Raw genomic sequence first — 12,157 nt, forward strand, 5'->3', positions numbered from 1 at the left:
TTATGGTCTTGTTATTGGTATCTCAGAGCTGAGTTGCTCAATATTAATAGCTGATGCTTCCCTTCGTGACTGTGTGTGAGAAAGCAGTGGGGACAGAATTACTATTTCTCAGTCAAATGTAAAGTACAAATCAATAAAAATCATGACACAGTTACGAAACAACAGAGAGGTCAGATGGATAAGTATGTAGCCTGCAAATTGGCTAAAAAAGAAAAAATGTCGCTATGTAAGCAAAGCTTTTCAACACTGAGTGTGATTTCTGGAGTGAGTGTAAAAGCAGATCTGAACACTTCCTCTCTGACTTGGAGTGACAGAACGCTGTCTTTGTTGTTAAGTTTGTTGTTAGCAGAGATGTACTCAAACCAATACAGAAACTACGAAGTGCGTGCATACCTGAGTGTAGTTGCATGTATGTGTGTGTGTGCGTGTCCCCTGTGAGCACCAGTGCCTTGTGCATGTGTTGGTCTTATAAACAGACAAGAACAAGGACAGCTGTCGCTCTTGGCAACAAGCATGTGAATGTGTAGGTGGCATTGGATTTCTGTCTTTCATTCTTTGCTTTTCTCTCCCGGCCTTTATCTGTTCACTCTCTCAGCCGCTGTATAATGTCAACTCTTCTCTTCTTCCTCTCTCCTGCCTCTTCTCTCGTGCAGTGTGGCAGCAGAGGAGAGGATACGCCTCTGTAAATGTTTACTGTATGAGAGTTTGTTAAAGATGTGACTGTAGAGGGATAAACATGAAACATCTGGACACGGAACCAACATCTGCTGCCTTGAGGGAGATGCAGAGAGCAAGGCCACGGGAGAAATGCTCAGGGGAAAGAGGAGATGAGCGGAGGAAAAACAAAGTGGAAAAAAGAGAAAAGAGATGGATATAAGAAGAGGGGGAGACTGGAGCCTTATCAATTGACACTAATCCTCAAAAATACTGAAATAGCTGTACAATCTTTCTGTATCTTTTTCCCTTCCTTACTCCATCTTTGTCTTTTTTTCTCTCCCAGACAAACAGCAGAAGAGACTGGGAGTCCAGCATCCAGTGCAAGGGTGGGCCATGTAGAGGAGGGAAAACAAAGCCAACAAGGAGCAGATGTTCAAACACACGAACACACACACACACACACACACACACACACACACACACACACACACACACACACACACACACACACACACACACACACACACACACACCGACACACACACACAACACACGTGGACACACTCTGATACAAACTTGCTCATTTGGAGTACATAGTTTCTGTCCTAGAATTGAGACCACACCACTTCTACACAAACACACACATTGATGTAAAAAAGAGAAGTAAGAGAAGAACATCAGGGACAGATAAGCATCTTCCCAGCCATAAAGGAAATAGCAACTTTGCAGCAACATAACTTTTCTTCTAGTAGCTTTTACACTTTTCGTGGCCTTCCTGAAATCCCAGGGCATATGTGTGTGCATGTGTGTGTGTTTTACAATCTGATCCATAATCATCAGAGGAAACAGCTGCATGGACCTGTGTGGGTTGAAAGGGGCGGGGTTCGTAGATAACCTCTGACTTCTCAGACAGGAAGCTTGGAGAAAACCTCAGGAAGTTGCTCTTAGGACTGATGTACAAACCAGAGGTTGCATGTACAGCAGCGTGAAAAATAAACACAGCTTTCAGGTGCACAAGCACAATGACTTGAGTGTATGCATCAGCACCTTTTCCCTCGTTTCTCATGCACATGGCACCGTGCATGTGTAAAAAGTGTATTTAGCAAGTCTGTGCACATGACAAAACAGCCACAAAATAACGTGGTGTGTTATAATATCTGCTAATGTAACACCTGAGCAGCTTTTGCAACACCTTCACAAACAAAGCCATCAATCAATCAGTCGTCAGGCCATCAAACTACTTGCTCTGTACGTTCCCAAACTCTGGAGCTGTTCTCTATAAAAACCCCACCTCAGGCAAGAGGAGGAGAAACTGGCACTGTGCCTCTCTTTCAGTGCCTCTGAACAGAAAGGAAGCAGCCTGAGTAGTTTCATTGTAAGTCCTTCCTGCTGCTCTTGAAAGGCAGAACCCATACTCCACTGAGGCCTGTCCTTGTGTCAGGGATTTGTTTACATCAGTCACCTACAGCACATGTCAACATGGCACAGTCACAGCAAAGAAATACAACAGAACAGCACTCAAAAGTGGCATATGGCTGTGAAATGCCACTGTGATGGTCTATTGTCCAAAGACGTTAGCTTCCAGGGTAGCAGTGCATTCCTCACATGTTTTATGTTATTCAAGTGCAATATCTAAATGTCACTGTCAACATATACTCCATTAAATTTCATGATGGTTGTTTTTTTTTCTGGTACTGGTTCAAGAGTGTAGCTGTTGCTAACAACATAGAGCATTCGTGAGACGAAGCTCTTTCGATCTGTGAATCTCATGTTCTGGTTGAAAGAGATATGATGGTGTTGTCTCTGAGGCTATGCTGGTTTCACTTCTCCGCTGCGCAAAACCACACACATGCACACATACACACATACACACACACACACACACACACACATACACTCACACACACACACACACAAATATGTCCCCTGTCACTACCACATTGACACAAATGCACAAATGAACGCTTGAGGGCGGATGCACGTCAAAAGCAAACAGTGGAATCCTACTCCCCTATAACGTCATGCGCCCACTGCTACCCGACATAGCAGCCAGACAGATAAAGACAGCGGGGTGTTTGTGATGAGCTGAATGAAAGTGTGTGAGTGTCTGAGTGCTCCTACATCGACTGACAATGACGTCTGTCCATTCTCTCCACCTCCATCTGTTTCTCCATCTCTCCGTCCCACTCTCTAGACAGAAAGAGCACAATGGGCAGACATGAGGAGAAGTAAAGCTGAGGGAAAACTGCAATTTACGACAAATATGAACAGAAATGGGAAAGGCAAGTTTTTTTTAAAAGGGGAGTCATTCAGTTCCAATATAATCACTCCCAGGCCCAGGGGAATCAGACACAGCTGTGTTATCATTGGTGTCTTTGCCCTGCCTGTCAAAGACTCTCACAAAGACACATGCTTTGACACACATATGCACAATGGATAATTACTGCCAGTTAGCTTACTCATTTATCGCTATTACGCTACAACGACTTCCTCCGCTGCCTATTTGAATGCACATCAGTCTGGAAATGCTATTTAGATATGTGGGCTTGACAGACTAGAAACAATTTAGCAATTAAAGTAAATTTATCAATCAGGTACATTTCACTTACCACTCCTGGCTCTAATTTGTTCCCAAATAAATCACATGTATTGCCTACACCTGCAACCTCTGATATTCAGTACTCATTATCGGCCCACAGTTGGGCAGACAGATGTAAAGATTTCTAAAATGTGTAAGTGTGAATACAAATTTACAAATTTTGTTGGATTACTTATTGTGTCAGTTTTATTTTGATTTACTGGTTTAGCAGCACATGGAAATATGAAGTAAAAAAGAGACAACCAATGTCCTCTTAAGATAGCAGGGCACCACTTAAACATGATTTTCAGTCTACAGCCATGCTAAATGTACTGTGAGGCTGCATAGTAGGCTTAGATGAGCTTTGACCATCACATCCACATAACATCAGTATGCTAACATGAATGATCATGTTTACCATGTTTACCACCTTAGTTTAGCATGTGTGATATTGGAACAGTATAGGACAAATTCAATATAGGACCTGATGTTGACTGTAGATGAAATATCAGGGGATCACCAAAGTGAACATGATGGTGTCAAATTTGATGGCAATTTCACTCAAACCCACAAATGTGAACCTCACAAGAAAAGTCAGAGGATGATCAAAGCCTGTAGGAGTCGTCCTGTGGGAACCTTGAATGTCAGGCCATTTCAGGACAATCCATCCAACAGTTGCAATATTTTGGTCTGGACCAAAGCCAACAGACCAATATTGCTATCCTTATAGTAACACAACAAACCTTAAAAGTTCATTTTAATTTTAAAAGATGGGATTCTGCACCCATGCAGTTTCAAAATCCAAAGTAGTGGGACATGATGTTGTCTCCACAATTATCTTTGCGTGCAGAAAGCAGGGAGACAGGGTTGTGCAGAACCACTGAGGCATCAGTTACCTAAGATTTACATTGTTGTTGACCTCAATTCAAAGAGAGAGAAACAAGAAGAGAGAAACAGAGACCTCTGGGCATTCATTATTAACAGCCTGCTAAAATGCATGATGACACCTGTATGAAAGACAGAAGTAGAGAAGTGAAGAAGAGAAAGAAACAGTGGGAAGAGAAGCAAGATAGTGGATCAGCCTGGCTGTTGACCTCAGGTAACCTGGGAGTGTGGGGGTTGCAGAATGGTTCCCTGGATAACTTTCAAATATCTGCCAACCACAAATATCTATTAGACGTGAGTGGAAACAGAGCTCTTACTATCTTCTAACATAATACAACTGACAAGTTTCTATTAATAGTGTTAGTGTTAGTTGTAGTATTGTTGTGTGTTATGGTTTCATTAGTGCTAGTGGTATCACTGGAATTTGGTTGCTCATTTTGCCCTTGAAATAAATCTCCCTGGTTGTAGATAAACACATGATTTGTCATTCACTTTGCTTTCATTGATTTGTGAATGTTTGTACTTTAAAACATTTATCATTTCAAAGTGATGGTCCAATTACTTCACTTCTGAACAGCATGGCTTCCAAAGGCAATAATAGCTGTGGGTTTTGAAGAAAAGGAGGATTGGTTTGAAGCCATGTGGGATGTGTTCATATTTGAATGTATATCACCAGAGTTGCTACAGCTGCTTGTAATCTCCTTGACACAGGTAAGACATCAAAGTAAGTGTTGCTCAAGGATACTCTATTTCAAGATGTAGCAGGTACAGAGGGTGTGACCTTCCAGGGTGGCCTGTCTCATCACCATCTCTCCTTCCAGCAGTACAGACACATAGCTTGGGAACTGTCTTGAGAATCCCGCAAAACCAACAGGGAATGAGGGGAGTGCACATCAACTTTGCAGAGAGGTTATTCATCAGGCCTGCATGCCTAATTCAAACATACAAATTTATCTGGGCCTTCTGGCCAGACCACCTGACCTTCGACGCCATAGTAATGGTCTGCCTGACAGAGCCAAAACACACAGACTGAGCAGTCCCATGGGCCAGTCTGTGTTTTCTCAAACATGCACACACACATATGTGCACAGGGTTATACAAACACACACATAAAAGCACACTAAAGCATGTGCGCACACACACACACATACAGGCTATGATAAGAGCCGGAGCCCTTAACCTTCTGAGATAGAGGACTTTAAGTGCAGACAGGATTCCAACTGCCCACTCAATCACTCCAGTGTGTTTGCATGTGAAACACAGACAGCATGTGCATTTATGTGCAAGTGCCTGAGTCAGTTTCGACTGAGACTTTTTTCTATTCCTCTCTGACAAACCAGTCCGACTGCACACATATTCACACACTAACGCACACACACACACAGACACGCACACGCATGCAAGTGTGCTAAAGCAGAGAGGTGATTTGGGAAATATTTCTCACGGCCAGAGTGCCCTAAGCAACACTGAGTAAATACAGTTTAATGATTGGTTGAGAGGACGGAAGTGCATTCCACGGAGTTAGCCACTGATCACTGCCACTGGAAACTCAAATGATATGAATGACACACACACACACACACACACACACACACACACACACACACACACACACACACACACACACACACACACACACACACACACGGCATACTGCAAGATCACCATCTTTTTTAGGAACTTTCTTTTTTTGAAAACTTTGTAAGTTCTCAACTCAAACTGAACACACACTGGTCCAGTGGTACACAAATCTTACTCTGATACACACACACCTACTGATTTAAGTGTATATAAAGGTCACCAAAACACCTGCGCACAAACTGTAAAACACAGAGAACACATTCAATTACAAGAATCTGTAACATCAAACAAGAACAGTGACAACAATTCAGAGACTGTACACCAGCATTGATCTCATAAATTCTGCACAATAAGCAGTTACAGGATGGTGGAAAGCTCAGTTTACAACAACAGTCTCCGCTGTTTCACTTGCTAAGTCAAGGCCATGCTTTTTGTCTGCACAGTTATACATGGTGCAAGAGCAGAAACAATGTCCTAGTTAATATAAGAATATAAATCAAGCAGCATATTTAGGGCGAAATACATCTACCTAAACATACTTGTCACACTGTGATGTAAACCCATAAGATGAATCGTACAAGATGGACCAGACGATCTGGATGCCTTGCAGAGCTACACTGCTCCTGGTTTCCATCAGCATGCAGACATGCTGCAGGACTGCACTTCACAAATGCTACACCACTCATGCATGCAAGTGATAGTACCTATAACTCTCAGACTGATTTGAGTTTGTGTGTGTGTGCAAGCTTGCACGTAAATCCTTAGGCAGGCACATTCCCGGACACAGCTTTATATCACTTGTCAGAAGTTTTAGATTTCATGCTTAAAATATTGATTGCCTTTCAAAAGGGCAGCAATAACTTGGCCAAGTAATAACTTAATCTGATGTTTAACTGAGGATTCAGACTCATAAAGCACCAAGAGAAAGGAAAACCTGAAATGAAATTGAAGGGGATTTCTATCTGTGAACTTTGTCTTATGGCTCTGAAAATGACTGAATCCTAATAACTTATATTTATTACAATAAACACAAGCAACACCTATATATAATAATGCAAAGCAGTGGAATAGCAGTGCAAACAGTTCTACCTTGTTGAAACTCATTGGGCTGATTTCCCAGACAGGGATTAAGTTTAGTCCAGGACTAGACTTGTTTCTCAATGGATATGTTCACAAAATTTTGTCTTTAGTCTAAGACTATCTTAATCTCTGTCTGAGAAACTGGACCAATAAGCTCAGTTTTTGTTCAAGGATCAGTTCACAATTTTTTCCCATATTAACATAGAAACGGGTTTTTCTTGCTTTAATCCTTTTCATGTTATCCTTTAAGTTGGTATTTAGATACTGTCTTTGTAGTATAACTGAATATACAGTGTAGCTGCAGTAGAGCACTGGGCATGTCAATACTACATTTAGTCAGCCATAATGACAAAGCAGTCACGATTCCTAATCTGCATAGAGTATCTGCCCAGTTATAGTGTGTGTTCGTGCTGTTAGACAGCGGCGGTCCCAACTACTGTTTTCAACTTAATTTTAACAGGAAACAAAGAGTCCATTTATCTAGAGGGAGGCAGAAAAGAGGAGGGGAGAGACAGTGAAGGGGTGAAAAAGAGATGAAGAGAGAGAAGGAAGGAGGAAAGGCTGAACGATGGATAGAGCAGGGAGGTAGGAGGAGAGAGAGAAGACTGAGAGAAGAACTTTCCAAAACAGCAGATCCTGGAATGTTGGTGGAAGGTGCCACATAGCTCCAAATATTTGTTGCTCGGTCGGCACGGCAACAGGACAACCAACACATTTATTAGCAAATCCCAACAATGATACCAGAGACTTAGGGAGAGAAACACCCAGAGAAGAAGAATGAGGATTGTGATATGGGAGGAATATATATACACAACTGTGAAAAGTAAGAGGCGGTTAACAAAAAAAAAAAGAAGAAAAAAGCGCACATGGTGAGTTTCATTGTTGACTTTATATTGTGAAAACACACACACACACACACACACACACACACACACACACACACACACACACACACACACACACACACACACACACACACATATTACAGGTAGATACTGCTGTAACAGGGCTTAAACTGAGAAACAGAACAAACTGCTGTCACTCAGCTATGTACTGCTGCTTCCTCCCTTCAGCCTCGCCCTACATAGCCCCAAACAAACACACGCACACACACGCACACTCACACATATGTATATTCTCAGAGAGAGAATTAGAGGGAGTTCAGTGCTCGGTTTCTCTTAACCACAGTAAATGAATAGGTTGCTTTGGCTTGTCTTTCCAGGTATGTGCTTCTCTCTCACTCTCTTTCTCTCTCTATCTCTCTCTTCCTCCCTCTCTCTCTCTCTCTCTCTCTCTCTCTCTCACACACACACACACACACACACGTGCCTGTGTGCACACACGTGCACACTAAAGGTGTCCCATTGGTTCCTTAGAGTTTTCTGAAGTCCAGTATTTTCCAGTACTGGGACAAATCATGACCACTTATGAAACCACAAAAGAAACACAGAAATCAATTGGAAGTTGTTACTTTAATCTTGAATAGATTTCAGGTGCTGTGGTTACTTGGAAACAGTCTATCGATGCTCCCATTAAATTTAACCTGATCTGAACTCTGTTTTCTAAGGTGTTCTGATATGTAAATTTAATGCACACCTGGCTGCCAGAAAGAAACTATGGTGTTAGGACAATATAAAGGTGTATAAAAATCCCTCAACCTCAACTTCTAGACAACTGTTCACATCTGAGCCCCCTCCCCTATACAACCACAACTACACTCAATATTGATCTGTGATCAGGTTTCATAGCTGTCTCAGAGGAGGGTGGTGAGGATGATCTCTGTGTGTTGGCGTGCGTATGTGTGTATTGAGAAAGAGAGAACAAGAAGGAGAAGAGAGAAGAGAGAGAGAGAGAGAGAGAGAGAGAGAGAGAGAGAGAGAGAGAGAGAGAGAGAGAGAGAGAGAGGAGTCAGGAGATTTTTTTTTTTTTTTTTTTTTTACAGTTGAACGTCTCCTGTTTCATAGGACTGCTTTCTGCAAGATCAGGTTCACTTACACTTATCATGTATCCAATAAAGTCTGAATATAAGGTAAGAAAAATATTCACCGGGCCTCTCCCTCTGTCTCTCTGGCGAGCCCGTATTTATGTTCTCTTCTCTTCAGTAAATGAAAAAGAACAAACTTCCATTCTTTCTTCTTTCGGTCTCCCAGCCAAACAGTCAAAAAACAATCGCTCAGTCCTGTTACTCTCCTCCTCCTCCTCCTCCTCCTCTTCCCTCCTTCTTCTTCTCCTCCCTTTACTTTTTTATTGCCTCTGAAAAGCCAGGCTAGAATAACCAGCAAGTCCAAACACACGCTGACAACCTCCCAGTCACACTTGCACACACAACCACAACACACATGCACACATAAACAACATAAACACGCACATGAACCCCCATACATACTAAAACAAAAACACACACACACACACACACACACACACACACACACACACACACACACACACACACACACACACATACACACCGTGCGGTTGGTAAGGTTCCCCAGCTTGCGGAGGTAAATGGAGTGGAACAGGTTAGCATTGCTGCCATATAGTGTCCCACCTGTACAAACACAGTGCTTGATCATGGCTAAACAGACACACACACACACACACACACACACACACACACACACACATGCACACACGCACACACACACACAAATAGTCCTCCATCTGGGCCGAGTCACTGGTGGGTTTTAATAGCTATCGATCATTCTCCCTGGTGACACACTCACACACTCACCTCCCTGTTACAAGCTGAACAGAGCCAGCTGAGGACTCATACAGGTCGCTGAGTCTACACGCACACACACACACACACACACACACACACACACACACTCACACATACACTGCACATGTTCACAAACCCTTCTATGCAGCGTAAAAAAAGGCCATTTACTTTGCCTGTCTGTGTGTGTGAGTGCCTGTGTGAGTCCTGCTGTGGCTCACTCTGCCTTTCTTTTTAGATGAGGTTATTTAATTTACATAATGAGGCCCAGACTCACTTTCATAGATTAAATTACACTGAGACAACAAATAAAAATGCGTGCAGACAAACACCCCCACACACATAGAAATCCCTGTCTATGTAATTTAAACTTGAACCTTAAACTGGAAAAAAGTTGTTCTCTTGTCTTACCCATGATTTTTTTTAAAGCCTAAAGGTAAAGTCAAAGAACCTGCAGTGTGCCCACCCTTACCCAATGATGTCATCATACACTCGCCCGAATGAATTACAGTACGCTGAAAGGGTCAAAATGAGGGAGAGCCAATCGATATTCCATATGATTTTGACCAATAAATCTAAGATGTGATTAGTCTGGGTAGTTAGCAACGATTAATTGTCAAAGCTAATAAAGTCTTTTGTGGCTGAGGGTGCCAGTGAGGCTGCAGGGAATCATGGTTCATTTTATGGCCAAATTAATTAAAACCGTGCCTGAAAAAACCCTGTCAGGCATCAAACACTCATTCTCCACTCTCTGAAGGGCGTAACAATGAGACATCACTCAGGGAGATCTTCTGTGTAAGTGTGTGTCAGTGCATGTGTAGCTCTAATAATCAAACACAATGATTCCTGTCTTCATACCCTGCTGTAAATCCAGAAGAGGGACATTTGTCATTTAGCTGCGTCCTTTTTCATTAGAAAAATGGCTACCACAGCCATTTTTTATGATGACCCACTTACTAATGTGTAGGTGGACATGTGTGAGGATCAGCATGTGTGTGTTTACACTATTTATAATTCAGGGGAAATTATAATGAATGAAATGAGGCAACAGGGGAGAATGAAATATGTGTTGTAGGATAATGATGAGAGGAGAGGAACAAAAAGGAGAAGACGTTTGACCAAAAAAACCATACTGAAAGATGGTTATTGGAAGATGCATCATTCTCTGTCTTGAGCTTAAATCCAACTACAGGCTACTTATTCTCTGGTAACAGTCACAATGCCCTCCCTATCAAGCAGAGTGGTTCCAAACCTTTTATTATCCGAGCCCTGTCAGATGACCTCATGTCAACTTACAAAGTGGTTGTTATATAGCTTTTAACAATATAAAAGTAATATTATTTAATATAGTATTACCTTTCTGTTTGGTTAGGTTTGCATTCATACTGTAACAAACTATAGTGGAAGTGGAAGAAGTGAATGTTTCAATGGTTTCATCAACCATGCATCCAAAACTTCTATTTCAAACATTTCTCCATTTAGCTAACTATTTCAAATGTTAAGTGATTACTTTTAGCTTATAATCAGCCATGTCCCCATTACTTTTAACAGGAAAATACCCTTCTAGCCATCTATTAGTTGTTACAGTGATGTATAAACTATTCATCCAGAACTTTTTGCTGTAATGATTTAGTCATTACTTCTATTTTAATCAATCAATCATTATTTTTTTTAACCTTGGTTTCGTCCTCCTAGGTCAAATTGACCGTCTGTTTTGACTGTTCCTTCTTTCCTCCCTTCCTTCTGTCCTCCCTTCCTCCCTCCTTCCTTCCTTCTGTCCTCCCTTTCTCCGTATTTCCCTCCCTCCCTCCTTCCTTTCTCCCTCCCTCCCTCCTTCCTTCCTTCCTTCCTCCTTTCCTTTCTTCTTCCTCCCTTCCTTCCTTCCTTTCTCCCTCCTTTCCTTCTTTCTTCCTTCCTCCCTCCCTCCTTTCTCCCTTCCTTCCTTGACCCGAGGACAACAGGAGAGTTAATTTACTTTTCTGTTTCAATGTCTCTGCTCATTTGCTAACTAGTTTTCAGGCATTCTTATACTAGCATGTGATGTTATAACTGACTAAATGTGTGAATATATGTATCAATTTAATAATAATATAATTAGTTTTTTATGAAATTAGTTGAACTACTCCATAATCTTGGCATGTGCCTCCTGGCAGCTGCAGAGGTATCCCTTATAAGTACCCTTGGTTGGGAACCTTCTTCTAAATGTTGGTACAGTGACACACCTTCTTTATGTCCTCACACACTGACAGATTCATGCACACATTCATGTGCATACAGTAAAAGCAGATCCAGACATGTACACACATACACAGCCTCACATGCAAGGTGGCTTACAGGCCAGTCCAACACACAACCTATGCAGTCCAGCACTTTTCCCCCTTCAAATCACAGCTGAAACAACAATTGTTCTCACATGGTAAGACCATTGTGACTATGAACTGTCTCAAAAGCTTCAACAGTCTGTCTCCCTGTCTCTCACTCACCCTGCAAACCTCAAGGGATGTTCAGTTTGACGTAAAAACTATTTCATTGGCTTTACATTTGTGCTTGCCCTTTGTACTGCACAGTGCTTTGGCCATGGTTTAACTTTGAACAATACTAACACAAACACAGAGAGCACTCTGAGATTTTACTGAAAAGAACTGCTGAAACAATAC

This window comes from Scomber japonicus, chromosome 7 (assembly GCF_027409825.1).
Source record: "Scomber japonicus isolate fScoJap1 chromosome 7, fScoJap1.pri, whole genome shotgun sequence".
NCBI lineage: Eukaryota > Metazoa > Chordata > Actinopteri > Scombriformes > Scombridae > Scomber > Scomber japonicus.